Source organism: Colobus angolensis, unplaced genomic scaffold (genome assembly GCF_000951035.1).
Source record: "Colobus angolensis palliatus isolate OR3802 unplaced genomic scaffold, Cang.pa_1.0 Scaffold166, whole genome shotgun sequence".
NCBI lineage: Eukaryota > Metazoa > Chordata > Mammalia > Primates > Cercopithecidae > Colobus > Colobus angolensis.
The window spans coordinates 994,570-1,011,432 of record NW_012114777.1 but is presented as its reverse complement, the minus strand read 5'-3'; the positions used below and the strand labels follow the sequence as shown (position 1 = coordinate 1,011,432).

At 39.9% G+C, this 16,863-nt stretch overlaps 1 protein-coding gene across 4 annotated transcripts in view; it reads right to left on the bottom strand.

The window, feature by feature from the left end:
* PLAG1 (pleiomorphic adenoma gene 1) overlaps positions 1 to 16,863 on the bottom strand; it is a 50,920-nt gene that overhangs the window by 16,439 nt on the left and 17,618 nt on the right. For 2 of the 4 annotated variants that reach the window (XM_011937567.1, XM_011937564.1), the window contains exon 2: positions 1,976 to 2,080. The exons of the other annotated variants lie outside the window; for them this stretch is intronic. The gene's annotated coding sequence lies outside the window, so the exon portion shown is untranslated. The remainder of the gene's footprint in view (positions 1 to 1,975; positions 2,081 to 16,863) is intronic. 4 annotated transcript variants of the gene reach the window in all.

Sequence of the window (16,863 nt, the reverse complement as noted above, 5' to 3'; positions counted from 1 at the left end):
GGTAGCTGCTCTCTCCTCTGCCTCCCTCTAGAGGACGCCATGTACTCTCTTGGCTGGAACAATCAGAAGAGATTTGTTATCTATATTCCTTGACTAATTCTATTTGATCAAGAATGACCTTGAAAACCTTACCTCTCTGAACCTTTTACCCTTAATATGGACTGGAAAGCTCTTCTTGAAATGACCTGATATGTCTTTCCCCCAGTGACAGTAAATTCATCAGCAGGGATGCTATTACTCATCTTCATATCCCTAGCACCTGGTCAGCACCCTAGCATGTAGCAGACATTTGCTGAATAGAACTGTGGTCCCTTTAAGGGAATTTCAGGAATCAAACCTAGCAGGTAAATATGTTTCAGGTCTCCTGAAATTTCAAATTGGTTATAAAGCAAGCTCAGAAGACAAGCCCCAAAGAAATACATGGTTAGTTTGTTTTGGCAGAGAGGTAGGAACTTAGGGAAAGCACCACCGCCACCTGGGAGTCTGTACTGCTTCTGTGTCCCCAGGAGAGGTGTCACCTGCTTTGGCAGACCTCAAAAGCCAGGGAGTCTCAGGCTCGTGCTACCCAGAGCCCGCCAAGCATGGATACAAACCTGGGTAGCACTCAGCCAGCCTGGATGTTTAGAACACTTCTGCTTTAAATGTCCTGTTCCATAGCTCCTTAAGCACATGGAACCTGTATTGGTCATGATTTATCATTTAGAAATAGCGAGTGAAGTTCTATGGGAAGGAAAAAGGAACAAAGTAAAATTTAAAATCTTTTAAAAAGGACATCCTTCATGTGAAAATAAAATGTAAGGATCATGTTTAAAATATCAGAGAAAATTTTCAACTGATTACAGATACAGGAGAATAAAAAAGGAGAAAACCTGCATAAATGTGGTTTGGCTAAGTAAAACTAATCATTTTTCCTTTTTCTAGCTACTAAAAAACAACTTCATTAAAAACAAGTTTAAAAACTATAGTAAAGAAGAAAAAGCAAAAAAATCCATAATCCCTAACATGAAAGATTTTTATAGTATACAGATAGCTAAAATATTTATAGTATACAGATAGCTAAAATTTTAATGCTAATGGCGTTGATGCTTAAACCCATAGAATGTTGTTCTTATAGAAAATTTTAGCCAGATTAATTCGTGTACCTTTGATTGTCAAGCTCTGTTCATGTATCTTGTGAAACCCTGTCCAAGGCCTCCTTTCCCCATCTGCCATCAGTGAAGAGTTTAGGAGCCCATCCCCTGGTACCTGGCACAGTCACCATTAGCTTTTTTTCCAGTCTCCCCATCCTAGGGCTGGGGGTCCTGGCCTCTCACCCTCTACCCTATCTTGAAGGTCGTACTGACAGACTTACCTGGTACCATATCCATGTATGCCTGGATTTCCAAATATTGCTACACCTTGATTCTGTGACACTGAGCTGCGCCCACAGGTTAGGAAATCTAGATGCTTGTGTGTGTCCTCTTCCCAACAATGCTGGCAAATTGCTCTTGTTGCATTGGGTTCCTTATTCTAGCATCTGCCCCATCCCTGTGAGCAAGTCTAATCCCCCTCTCCACCTGCCCATAGGTAACAGGATCCTTCCCAGGACAAAAAGAAGAAAGAAAAAAAAAAAAAAGGATATAAGGGCAACATGGGATAGTGTATCACTGAGCAAGATTTAGAGAAAGGAGAGCTTAAAAGTACATCTGTGGGCTATCTGGGGAACAGGAACAAATTAAGTTTTTACAGCAGCTATGTGTTTTGTGGAAAGAGTGAGGAAGATTATTCCTTGCTAGTATTTCAAGCCTCCCATTCAACCATAATTATTACTAAAGTCCCGATCACAGTACATACTGATAGACCCTAAGATCGTAAGTGGCATGCTTATTATGTGGCATGCTTTTCAAAGCTTTTAATATTATATCTTATAGTATTTAGGAAGTGGAATAATTAATCACTTTGAAAGTCATGCCATATAATGATAAAAGCCACCTACCTGAGGCCCTGCTCCAAACTCTAGCAAGGCAACCTTATTAATAGACCGTCACAGAATGAAGCATTCTGGGTGCCAAATACGGCCAAGGCAGCACCAAGAGGCAACCTAAAAAGAAAAGAAGAGTTAGTTTTAAATTCCAAAAGTCAGGCCAATCTGGTTAATGGCATATGTACTAAACTGCTTTTAATTCATTATCATTTATTCACATTCTTTGCACTTTATTGAAAAATGTATCTTAAATCCTGTTAAAAACATATAGTACATGGAAAAATGAAAAGTACACAAATTAATATCCCTAGATTTATATATTTTCCCCTGAATCACAGTTATCTAGATTACTCACATTTTTATTTTGATAAATTATTTCAAGTTTACTGTCATTTCTCAAAACTGCTGCTTATTTTCTTTATTTATGTTCTAAATACACCCATTATCTTCTCTGCAACACAGTTTTCAGAAAAACCTTTTGTGGTGTCTATCTTGTCCTTAACAATCGCTATGGGAGAAATCTTGCCCTATGAGTGCTTTCCTCAGTCTGAGACCAGGCCAGCTGTCCACAGAGAAGGGTGCAAGCCACTGAGCGCCCTCAGGCAGAGGCAGAATAAGGAGCCAGGGACAATTTCTGAGCTCTTGAATTAGTCTTTATGATGTGATTATTGCTTGTTTTCAATTAAATTCCCAGGTCATGTCCATCCTCAACGACATACAAAGAAAACGCAAAATGTATTCTGAAGTATTCAATGTTTTAGGTTATCTTCAGCATCCGTCTGTTGGTGCAGGTTATGAAGACCAATCTCTAGGGATATTAACTAGGAGAGAAAAGGAAGCCACAAGTTCTATGCAGAAAATCACCTGCTTCATTTCCCTACACCAGAGGGTCAAAGCTCAATTATACATGGTTACCACTCTACTAAGACGAATATCTGACACTGATGGAATAAACATTACCAACACCTATTATGTATGGTACCAATCTGAATTACTATGGGTACAGACAGACATGATTCCTGTTCTGTAGGAGCAGACAAGTTAGTTGTGGCTGGAGAATATATACCTTTCGTTGTGCAGAAGCTCTTTAGTTTAATTAGATCCCATCTGTCAATTACAGCTTTTGTTGCCATTGCTTTTGGTGTTTTAGTCATGAAGTCTTTGCCCATGCCTGTGTCCTGAATGGTATTGCCTAGGTTTTCTTCTAGGGTTTTTATGGTTTTAGGTCTTACGTTTAAGTCTTAAATCCGTCTTGAGTTAATTTTTGCATAAGGTGTAAGGAAGGGTCCAGTTTCAGTTTTCTGCATATGGCTAGCCAGTTTTCCCAACACCATTTATTAAATAGGGAATCCTTTCCCCATTGCTTGTTTTTGTCAGGTTGTCAAAGACTGAACAGGTAACCTATAGAACAGGAGAAAGTTTTTGCAATCTATCCATCTGACAAAGGGCTAATATTCAGAACTACAAGGAACTTAAACAAACTTACAAGAAAAAAAAACCCAATCAAAAAGTGGGCGAAGGATATGAACAGTCACTTCTCAAAAGAAGACATTTATGTGGCCAACAAACATATGACAAAAAGCTCATCATCACTGGTCATTAGAGAAATGCAAATCAAAACCACAATGAGATACCATCTCACACCAGTTAGAATGGCAATCATCAAAAAATCAGGAAAACAGCAGATGCTGGAGAGGAGATGGTGAAATAGGAATGCTTTTACACTGTTGGTGGGAGTGTACATTAGTTCAACCATTGTGGAAGACAGTGTGGCGATTTCTCAAGGATCTAGAACCAGAAATACCATTTGACCCAGCAATCCCATTACTGGGTATATATACCCAAAGGATTATAAATCATGCTACTATAAAGGCACATGCACACATTATGTTTATTGAGGTATTGTTCACAATAGCAAAGACTTGGAACCAACCCAAATGCCCATCAGTGATAGACTGGATAAAGAAAATGTGGCACATATACACCATGGAATACTACGCAGTCATGATAGACTAGATAAAGAAAATGTGGCACATATACACCATGGAATACTATGCTGCCATAAAAAAGGATGAGTTCATGTCCTTTGCAGAGACATGGATGAAGCTGGAAACCATCATTCTCAGCAAACTACCACAAGAACAGAAAACAAAATACCACATGTTCTCACTCATAAGTGGGAGCTGAACAATGAGAACACACAGACACAGGGAGGGGAACATCACACACTAGGGCCTGTCGGGGCGGGGGGTGGAGGGCTAGTGGAGGGACAGCATTAGGAGAAATACCTAATGTAGATGAGGGGTTGATAGGTGCAGCAAACAACCATGGCATGCGTATACCTATTGTAACAAACCTGCACGCTCTGCACATGTATCCCAGAACTTAAAGTATGTATGTAAAAAAAGAATATATACCTTTTGTCAAGTTAAGATAAATAAATGTTAAATAAAATCTGCCATAAGGTGGTATCAGAGTGACAAATCAACATTTAAAAACAATATTATATGGTATAAAAAAGTACCACAGAAGATCAGAAAAGGAAAACAGTACTATGGATATTTGGTGATTTTTGCCTTAAAAAATGTACAATTAAGAAAGACAAAGGAAAAAAGTGTGTGTGTGGCTGTAGGGGTGGGCATGACTGCAAAAAAGAAGTCAGAGATTAGAACCATAGATTATTAGATTCTAAGATGAGCTTCTGGCTACCATGCAGCATAGTTTATACATGCTGTACAGATTCAGATGAGACAAGTGCCCATGTACTCATTATGAGATGCTTGGCAACTATAAAACAGCAAATGGATCAAAAGCACTGAGAAAAGCAAATGCTTTGGGGAGGTAGGACGGGAGAAGGAGGAAAGGAAGTGCTTGTTTGAATGAGACACAGAAGATATGTGTTGCAGTTATCCAAAGCAGACATGAAAACCAGCAAAAATAAGATTTACTAGAAGAAAGTCTACTTATGTGCCCAATAGTATTAACAAAAAGAGATATGAGGAAGAAAGACAATGATAGTTGTACAGCCAACTCTTACAGAGACAGACCCAAGCCAAATTACTTGTTAACTGCTGATGGAGCCTAAAGATCACCTCTATAAGGCAAAATCAGGTAATTTAAGGGGAGAAAGAGCAGAGATAGAACTTTAAGGAGAAGGAAGGAAAGTGTGGCAGAAACCACAAAAAGATAAAAATGCTAAGAGCTACAGAACCAGCCCATAGGTTCACCACTTAGGCATGAGGATGCCAAACTACAGCAAGAGAAGCGGGGTGGGAAGGAGTGAGAGAATAGGGGGAGGGAGAATGAGAATGTGTAAGTAAGGATAGCTCATTGGGTGACAAGGAAATGACATCCAACAAGAGGATGTTTTCTTTCTAGGAGTTTTGCATCTAAAGAGAAAAACAAAATAGGGGGTAGCTAAGGGGGAACTCAAGATCCCAGAGGGAGAGACAAGAGAATGCTTCCATGCTAGGGATAAAGACACAGGGAAGAAAGTAGGGCATTCTTGGAAGAATCAGGGTAGAATGGGATCTAGAGAAGAGGGAGAAGATTTTGCCCTGGATAAGAAAAGGGGCTTCTTTATCAAACTAGACTTAGGAGGGAGGTATGTTCATCCTGCTAATTTTTTTGGTAGCAAAGGCAAGAAATGCATGGAGTTTGCTCACCTTGGCCAGTGCTGAGTAGAAGGGTCCTATGTCTGGGAAGAATGAGAAAGGAGAATGGCACTTGGCTAGCAGAAAATATTTGCCTTTGAGAGAAGCAGAGGAGTGTCCAGGGTATCCTTGAGGTTTTTACAAAAACAAACAAACAAAACTTGCAATAAAGGATTAAATTGCTTAGTTATTGCTGATGGGAGTGTAAATTGTTGAAATCTTTCTGGAATATATTGTGCAACTATGTAATCAAAGCCATTTAAAAGTTAATATATGTTGACCTGATAATTCATTTACAAAAATTTAAGCAAAAATAAAAATATTTTAAGTTTAAAGATGCTCAAAGTGTATTTTAAGATTAAAAATTGATAACGTCAAATAAAAGGGGTGAAGTGTGATATGCATGTGATAGAACAGCTACGCAGCCATTAAAAACCATGCAGTTACAGAATATTAAATCCCATGGGAAAGAGCAGTTAAAGAATACTAAGTTACGTAGGGAAAGTTATAATGTTAAAATTGTAAAAAGTAGGACACACAGTAAGTATATACACTATGATACCAATTTTTTAAAACTATGCACTTAAAACTAGCTCTCCCTCTCCCAATACTGTTAAATGTACCTAGGTAAATTACAAACAGAAGATTAGGAAGACATAAGCTTTACACTTTTCTACATTATACAAATGTCTTTATAATCTTTACAATGTCTTTACAATCTTTACACGCCTTTATAATCAGCAAAAATTATTTCACCAAAAATATATATTTTAAACAAATGTTGCTGGAAAAGTTTGATATCTACACATCAAGAAAATGAACTTGGAATCACATCTCACACCGTATAGAAAAATTAACTCTAAATGGATCATGAACCTAAATGTAAAGCCTAAAACTATAAAACTTCTGGAAGAAAACAGAAAAATTTCTGTGGCATTCATTTAGTCAAAAAGTCCTTGGTCGCAACACCAAAAGCACAACCCATAAAATAAACACACTGATAAATCAGATTTCATCAAAATTTAAAACTTCCCCTCAAAAGACAATGTTAAGAGAATAAAAAGGACAAGCCACTAGAAGATTAGAACAACATCTCTGCAAAGCATTTACTTCATAAATTACTTGTATCCGGAATATATAAAGAACTTCCAAAACTCAACAATAAAAAAACTCAATTAACAAATGAGCAAAAGATCTGATCAGATATTTCACCAATGAAAATATATGAATGGTAAAGGAGCATAAGAAAAGATTCATAGATCATTAGGGAAATGCAAATTAATACCACAGTGAGATAATGCTATCTACCCATTAGAATGACCAAAATTAAAAACACTGGACAGTATCAAGTGCTGCTGAGAACGTGAAACAAATAGAATTCCTATCTACCATGGACAGGAAGGTAAAAATGGTACAGTTGTTTTAAAAAATAGTTTGGCAATTTTTTTAAAAATTGAACACGTGTCTACCATATGACACAGTCATTTCACATCTAGCTATTTACCAAGAGATCTGAAAACATAAGCCTTCACAAAGCCTTCTTCATGAATATTCATAGTAGCTTTGTTTATAATAGTCAAAACTAGATGCAACCCTAAGGTCTATCCTTATGTGAATGGATAAAATCAAGTTTTAGCCGGGCACGGTGGCTCACGTCTGTAATCCCAGCACTCTGGGAGGCCAAGGTGAGTGGATCACTTGAGGTCAGGAGTTCGAGACCAGCCTGGGCAACATGGTGAAACCCCACCTCTACTGAAAATACAAAAATTAGCTGGGTATAGTGGCATGTACCTGTAATCCCAGCTACTCGGGAGGCTAAGGCACGAGAATTGCTTGAACCCGGGAGGCTTGAACCCGGGAGTCGGAGGTTGCAGTGAGCCGAGATCATGCCATTGTACTCCAGTCTGGGTGGCAGAGTGAGATTCTGTCTCAAAAAACAAACAAACAAAAACAAAAAAACCCCAAAACAAAACAAAACAAAAAAACAAGTTGTAGTATATTCCTATAATGGGCTACTAATCAGCAGCAAAAAGGAATAAGCTATTGATACATACAGTAACATGGATGAACCTCAAAATAAGTAGGCTGACTGAAAGAAGTTGGGCAAAACAAAGAGTACATACTGCACGATTCCATCTATACAAATGTCTAGGAAATGCAAGCTTATCCATAGGGACAGGAAGCAGATCAGTGGTTGTCTGGGGACAGGAGGTAGGATAGGGAGGGATCCATCACAAAAGGGCACGAGCAAACTTTTAGGAATGACGGATATGCTCACCATGTTGATAATGGTGATGGTTTCAGGGATGTATGCATATATATGTGAAAACTGCAAGCACATTTTACATATGGGCATTCTGTACAATATCAATTATACCCCCCCAAACTGTTAAAAAACAACAAAATGGCAGAGTTTTCATATTATAAAAAACAAAATGAGGATGAGAAACTCATTATCATATAAATTTACAGAAGTAATGAAAATAAAACTTTCTGCAAACTGATAAACTAAAATTCTTTAAGGGCAATGACTCAAAATGACTAAAATCTCTCCTTCACATTCAGAGGGAGGAAAAAAAGAGGAAAGGAATATTGGCTTAAATGTGAGTTGCATTCAGTTCTTACTAGAAAAGGATATATATCTAGGCAGGTTTTAGAGCCACATTCTCAGCTGTCAAACTTGGAGGAAGCCAGTTCAGTTCACCTGTTGCGTTATGGGCTGGCGTATCACACTACATGATTTAAAGGCTCCAAGAATACATCTAACTGGAACTGAGACCCAGCAATGATAAATAGTTCTGGGATACATTCCACTTATCAAATACCAAAGGAAGTACCCACTGAAGTGTTTCAATTCAGCCTCTGCATAGACTTTTAAAAAAATGTTCATTAGCAGTTGCTTTAAAAGAAATAAGTGCCATGCTAATTGATAGGCCTGCCTTTGATTAACTCAATAAAACAGATGAAGTAATACAGAAGCCAAGATAACAAAAGAACAAGTATCAGCCAGGCATGGGCAGGTACTCCAGGTAGAGGGAGTCACAAACTGTACTGTGGGTCTAGGTAAGTTCAGGAGATTCACTGTTTTTGGGGCTAAGAGCAAGAGAGGCAGACTGGAGCTCTGCAGGAGACAAGAAGGGTGAAGGAGCCATGTATGTGTCATGTCACCAGGGGCTTAAACTTTAAAAATTATTTGTATAATTTACAAATTATCTTAAGTGTAGATGCCTATACAACTTGCTTCCCCAACTCCTATACCCAATGCCATTTTTAGATTCTTCAGAAAGCAACCAATCTTTATGTGCCTTTGTTGCTCTCCGAAACAATTAAGTGGCCATTCTCCTTTCAGTTTCTAATTAGGTTATTTTATTTATTTTTATTTTTATTTTTGAGATGGGATCTCACTCTGTCATCCAGGCTGGAGTGCAGTGGTGCAATCTTGGCTCACTGCAACCTCCACCCCCTGGGCTCAAGTGATCCTCCTACCTCAGCCTCCTGAGTAGGTAGGACCACAGGTGCATGTCACCACGCCCAGCTAATTTTTTGTATTTTTGGTAGCGATGGGGTTGTGCCATGTTGCCCAGGCTGGTCTTGAACTCCTGACGTCAAGCGATCTACCAGCCTTGGCCTCCTAAAGTTAGGATTATAGCTGTGAGCCACTGCACCCAGCTGGTTAGCATTAAAAAAAAAAAAAAAAGTGAACTTCCTAAATTACTATTATTACATTATTTTTGAGACTGAGTATCGCTCTTGTTGCCCAGCCTGGAGTGCAATGGTGCCATCTGAGCTCACTGCAACCTTCGCCTCCCAGATTCAAGCGATTCTCCTGCCTCAGCCTCCTGAGTAGCTGGGATTACAGGCATGCACTACCACGCCTGGTTAATTTTTGTATTTTTAGTAGAGATGGGGTTTCTCTATATTCATCAGGCTGGTCTCGAACTCCTGACCTCAGGTAAGCCATCGGCCTCAGCCTCCCAAAGTATTGGGATTACAGGCATAAGCCACTGTGCCTGGCCTGACCTTCTTAAATTATAAACTCACTTAAGGCTTTGCAGCGTTTGCTGACAGTTAACAAAATGGGGTTCAAACCCATCAATGCAAAGTCCCAGGCTCCTCTTTCTTGAAGCTTCAGCACCAGGATCTGGGGTGGCCCCTACACTGCATGACGACACACTCCTCAGTTTTTCCCCATTCCCCTGGTCTCCTTCCCTACTGCGATACAGAGATGTGTTACAGAGAGAAGATCTTTCAATCATCTCAGGCAGTATAGTTCTGGAAATCACCTTTGCAATGCTACTTTAAAACTCTGACTTGGAGAGGGCCCCAAAACATGAATCCTTGCCCTGATTCAGAGCCTAAAGCAGTGCAGGGGAATAGCAGAGAGGCAAAGGCAAGAATCAGAACTACACTTGAATCCTGTCTGACCTTCACTATCTGTGTAACTACTTTCAATGATGTATTTACTCTCTCTTCAGCATTTTCCTCTGTAGGATGTGAAAAAATACTTACCTTGCAGTAGTGTGTGAATTAAAGTGGGGTACACAAAGTCTCTAGCATAGTTCTGAGGGCTCAAAATGCAAAGTTATTATATTCAGAGTGTTACTCAGAGGTAAGTGCTGCCCTGGCCTGATGTGGATTTAAAAAATAAGGTTTGTTTTATTTTTGTTTTTTTGGGCACAGGCTCTTACACAGAATCACAGTCAATGGAATCTTTGAAGGACAAACAATGGGAATACTTCCTGAGAAGAAGACTCATATATAAATGAGATTCGTATTAAAAGTGTTATTTGGTGAAGTAGTATACATCTGATCTTGACTCATCTCGGTGGCATAGGCAGGGTGTACCTTAAATTTTATGGTGGCCATGGTCATACATAAACCCAAATCACAGCTAAAATAAAACTGATCCACGGGAAGCCAGCAGTCATTCTGCACGTTCAATTGAAAGGTAACTTGGGTAATACGTAATTACTGACTATTCAGCAATGGACTGACCCCTGTTTATGGCTTAACTTTGGTTGGTAACAGATGATAATGCACGTATGAAAATATTATAATTGCTAAAAATCAGAGAAAATAGCTACATGTCATAAAAAATCTACTCGACTGAAGTACATAGGAGCCAAGATTCCATACTGTGAGTTCTACAACACAGGATGCCTCTTTCACATAGCCTTTCAAATTAATCCCCTTCTCTCGTCCTCCTGAAATGAAGGGAAGGTTTGGTAAGAGGTTGTGTGGAACTGAATCCCATGTTTCAGAGTCATTCGGTATGCGGGGAAGATGGAGGGAGGGGACAGGGAACTGATACTGGAAAAAAAAAATGAATACTCAACTAAGATTCATACCACAAAGGAGGCTACTCTAACAGATAGTAACTTCTTGGTCTTAAAACAAGCAATGTGTGGTAGTTGATGCTTCTAAATTATTACATGTGTATTCTTTTTACACTCTTGTTTACCCCTTGAAGAAGAAATGTTTCTAAACACTAGACGCAACTTTAAGTAAACTTACATTAGGTCAACCTTATCACTCACCATTAGCACTGACACGGTGTATGCCAAATTTGTCTATAGGCACCTTTCACAACGCTGGACTTGTTTGCTTTCTTTTGCTGTAAAACACTTTACTGGCATTGATCATAAAGGAATGAATGATACCAAGACCTGAGTATGTACTTTCTCATGTATTTAGCTGTATAACATTAGACATGATTTTTTACCTTTCTTTAACTTCCATATCTTTAACTGTAAGAAGAACACAGTCGATTCTTGATTAACTGGGTAACTGGGAAGAGGGGAGAAGGTCACCAATAATCATGGCTAAAACAAAATTAGTCACTGTGATTCGCTGACCAGTGGTCCCTTTGCTTATTGAAATGAAACGTGTGTGGATAATATAAAACTATGGATCAATCCATGCTGGGGGAAAGGGGAAAAGATGACTCCAGAAGTAACAAAAAACAGTAAGGAAACTCTTGGTTCTATCTCCAATATCTTCCACTGGGTCCCAGTGAAGGCCACAAAATGTAAGTTCCATCAGAACAGGATCATGCCTTTTACTGCCCATTTCTGTATGTCTAGTACCTAGAACAGTGGATGCACACAGGCGACACTCAAGTATGTGCTGAATGAATAAAAGGAAGATGGGAGGAAGGGCAGGAAGAGCTTTCCATGCTGTTGGCCAAATGAACCCACGGAAGAAAACAGTTGTCCAATCTATTTGCTCACCTCTGTGAATAACTGGGAATTGACAGAATGCTTTAAATTTGAAAATTCTCTTGGATTTCCCTTGAGTCTCCTGCAATCAAGAAGACATTGTTCTCTTTCCTGACTTGGCCCACCCTCTACAGACACCAGGACGCTGCAGTCACTGTTGCCATCTTGTGGTCATGTCCAGAAAGTTCGTCTTCCCCAACAGACCAGTATAGTCCCCCTATCTGCACAGAGCTCTGGGAAAGGGCTAAAAAAACAAACTTACAGATAAATAAATCCTTATCATTTAATTTAGCTATCAAGGTATCATGGTGAACACAAAGATTAATCAGTCACCAGTTCTACCATCAAGGAGCTTGCGGTCTAGTAGGGGAGGTATCCCAAAAGGATACTCATAATTTATAATTATTGATAATACAAAACAGAAGGTAGAAGATGCCACAAGGTAAGTATAGATTAGGTAGAGTGGAAATTCACAGAAAGAAAAGATCTTTCCAAGCTTTGGAGATGGGAATTTGGGAAGAAAGAGCCAACTGAACCCAGATTGGGGGGAGGTGAGATGTGGACCTACACAGGTGAGGCTGGAGAGGTGGGGTTTGCGTCCCAGTCAGGAGAGAAGAAAAGCGCAGACCAGGGTAGAAGCGCTTATTCCTCCTGTGACTGGAGCTGATGGTGTCTTAAGGAAAGCAGTGGGAAGGGAGGTTGCAGAAAGGCAAGGCTGGAGTCTACTGGAGGCTGAGAGCTGCTGCTTTAGCAAGTGTAACTGGAGATGGAAGGGCTGTGGGACAAGTTACTCAGCCAGTGGTGTGAAAGCAATCTTGCCTGGTGACTGCAAGTCAAGTGGACTAGCTCATGGCCTTGGGTAAATGACTTATCTTTCTTCAGTTTCAGTTTCCTCAGCTATAAAGTGAGATAATGAAGCCCTACAGAGTTGTTGTGAGGAATAAATGATACTGCATGTAAGGCACAAAACACAGTGAGTGGCACATCAGTAAAGGTTTTGAAGAGCAGGGTAAGGACTAGGGGGAAGATGGCATATGGCAGAGACCATGGTACTGCAAGGTGTGGAAAGGGGCATGGAGAGGGGGGAAAGGAGAGACTACCTGGAGAATGGACAGAGTGGGGAAGCCAGCAAACAGGTCGAAGGTATGCCACTGAGTAGCAGGGAAAGCCAGGATGCTCTAGGGTCACAGAAGCAAAAGGAAGAGAATGTTGTAGGGAGGCAGAGCCAAGATAAGGACTAAACCCTACTTCCTCCTGGTTGTGGGACATGCAGGTTTTTAGTAATCTTGAAAAGAACTATTACACTTTGGGGAACCAGAATGGAAGCCTGGTGTGGAAGAATGAGTGCTGCATGAGGAACCTGGGGCACTAAGTCCACATCCCTCTTTGGAGAAATGCTATCAGCTGAAGGGGAAGGTACAGAGAGGAGCGTGAGCTGTCACTGTTTTATTTTTTAAAATATGGCAGAGATTTGTCATATTTAAATGCTGACAGGAAGGATCAGATGGACAAGGAAAGGCAAAGAAAGGATAATGAATTAGAGGGGATGGGACCCAGGGCACAAGAAGAGATAGAGGAGGACAGGATGTGTGCAGATGCTAAACCAAACACCATCAAGGCACAGGGGGAGGACACAGACAGTAATTAATTTTGCTTCATAGAGTAGGTGACACATGAGCAGTTTTCAAGGATGAGTAGGTATTGGTTCAGTGAACTAAAGGGGTAAGAACATTCCATCAGAGGAAATGGCACGTGCAAGGGCAGGCATGGGAAATGTGGCTTGACATGCTGGAGGAACGTGAGAGCCCGGCACTACGGAATTTAAAGGGAATGGGGGGATGTTCCCATGACAGGGCTGGAGAGTGACTGAGGAGGGCCAAATGACCACAGGCCCTGGACTCATGCCATCATTGCAGGCCTGCTTTACACACGCTGCTTCTGGATCACCCAGTAATGTCACTGTCCTGAGTCATCTGGAAAAAGCAAGAGGAGAGGATTCTCCCAGGGCTGGGAGCAGGAAGGTGAAATAGAGAGCAGTGGAGAAGCAGAACATTCTAGAGCACTAGCAGGAGCCAGCGGTGGCAGCAGAGAGCACATGAAACCTGAGCTAGAGCGAAGGAGGTGTATACCAAATTTGTCTATAGGCACCTTTCACAATGCTGGACTTGTTTGTTTTCTTTTGCTTTAAAACACTTTACTGGCATTGATCATAAAGGAATGAATGATACCAAGATCTGAGTATGTACTTTCTCATGTATTTACCTGTGTAACATTAGACATGATTTTTTACCTTTCTTTAACTGTAGCATAAACTGTACTAGCAGAAACAAAGTCGGCAGGAGCAAGGAAGGATATGGTGGCAGAGGACGCGAGCCTGTGGTCAGCAAGGGCCACTTGAGGGTTCAAATTCATAGGGGTGGGGTGTTCCAGACAATGATGCAGCTTTACAAGCATTATGCAAATGTGAGGTATTTTTAGTATGCACTGTAATTTCAGAGCACTTAGATGATGACTTTTGGAGTTCTAATACTTTAGATTCTCAATTGACATTGCTCAGATAGGTAATAACTAACGGTACCAAAAGAGGTGCCAATTTCTTTTTTTTTTTTTTTTTTGAGATGGAATCTCGCTCTGTCGCCTGGGCTGGAGTGCAGTGGCCGGATCTCAGCTCACTGCAAGCTCTGCCTCCCGGGTTTACGCCATTCTCCTGCCTCAGCCTCCGGAGTAGTTGGGACTACAGGCGCCCGCCACCTCGCCCGGCTAGTTTTTTTTTGTATTTTTAGTAGAGACGGGGTTTCACCGTGTTAGCCAGGATGGTCTCGATCTCCTGACCTCGTGATCCGCCCGTCTCAGCCTCCCAAAGTGCTAGGATTACAGGCTTGAGCCACTGCGCCCGGCAAGAGGTGCCAATTTCAATCCTTTTTTTTTTTAAAAAAGGCAACTTATTGGGTAATGTGAATAATTATTCCCTTAAATTATCTGCTTTGCAAATTCCAATTAATTCAGAGTTTGGCAGATGTGTTCTTGTCCCTACCTTAACAGAACCTATGGTATTAACATAGGGTGATCTTTCACTTATCTGGCAACATCAATGATCTAAAACACAGGGAAAAAAAAAAAAAAACCTAGAAAGGAGGAACACAGAGGAACACAGGTTCTGAACAGCCAAAGGAGATACTACAAATCTACACATATCAAGCACTTCATATTGAGGCATGTACTATGCACCCTCACTCGGTGCCAATCTTGCAGGCAAAACCATAACAAGTTGGGGTTAACTGGGATTTTTGGTACAGGGAAGATAAGCAGCCCCAGGTATCAAAGGGAAATGCAATGACGGCAGGTAGGTGACTGCTAAGAACAGAAAATACGAAGGATAAATTAAAACAAAAGAAATCAACAAGTATAGAGAGAGGGAAGGTTGCTCTAAGTGGCTGTGGCCCATGGTAGGGAAAGTGAAGGAAACGGGCACTCCTGTGTACTACCAGCGACAGCAACTGGAAGTCTTCCCTGGAGGTCAAACTTGCTATGCAATTGCCAAGCCAATGAAAACTGGGCACTTATCTTTTTGCCCACTCATTTTACACCTAAGCATTTAACTTAAGAAATAACCTGAGATACCCATAAAGATTTATGCATGAGGTCATTCATTACTGCATTATTTAAAGACTGGACTGGAAATTACCTACTCGCCAGCAACTAGGGAAGGCTAAATAAACTGTGGTCATTCATTCTCAAGTGGTCTAGCTTTTGAGGAATACACAGAAGCAAATATAAGTATGCAGGAAACAATCTTTATACAATATTAGGTTTTTAAAAAGTAAGATACAAAACAAAGATCCCAATTCCATTTTTTAAAGTATTACATAGTTTTAAAGAACATTCCAGAAGGAAATATCTGTTAGTATTTCATGCACTTTTTAAAATGATGGGAATGCTAATTCTACACCATAATACTATAGCTATGATAAGTAGCTATATTTACTATATTGGTAGCAACGTTACCATGATTGCTTATGGCACTTAATTCAATATGTGTTTCTTCCACACTCAATCTTTCCAACTTTCCTTTTTAAGAGACTAGAATGTGTTTGGAGGCAAAAAGCAGAACTTGAACCTTACAGAGCATGTAAAGAATACAATAGGGATGCAAGCCGCAGAACTCAGACTTGGGGGAAACACTACAGGGCAGAGAGACAGATACACACAAAAAAGACAAAACAAAACATCCATTTCTTTAACAAATACGTTTTAAGGAAGAAAAAAAAAAGAATAACTGTGAGTCAAAAAAGACTTAAAGAGATATACCAGCTAACAGTAGATATGGACCTTACTGGATTTGGATCATGGAAATCATTAAAAACAGGAGATAGGCAGATTTAAAAAAACTCACTAGATATTAAGGAATTATTGTTCTTTTAGTGTATGATAATTGTATTGTAATTATACCTTTAAAAAGAGTCTATACTTTTTGGAAACACCAAGAAATATACAAATGATATGAAGTAACTGCATCAAAAGAGTCTGCAGGAGAGGCAATGCGTATGTGTAGGGGACGAAGGAAACAAGACTGGCTGCTGAGGTCTGGTAACTTGAAACTGGCAATGGGTATGAGGATTCACTCTATTGTTTTCTGTACTTCTATATATCTTTAAAATATTCTACAATAAAAAGTTTTTAAAAAAATCTCTAAAGGCAGCACCACACTTCACCCTACACAGTAAACCTACATGTACATGTACCACAAGCTCTGGGTACATAATAAACGCTGGCTGACAATGACAAAGTCAGAAATGATTTACACAGTTTATGATGTTTACCTCTTCTCCAAACTAAGGAATACACATGATCATTTTTGCACCCTTGACCCTGCTACAAAGGCCACAGACCAATCAACTGATAATTCTACTCTACTGAGGCTAAACGGTTATTTTTAAGCATTTGAGACTGATGTACAAGTAACATAGTAACAAATGTTTAACAGTCAGACCTTTCAATTTTTTTTTTTTTTTTTTTTTGAGACGGAGTC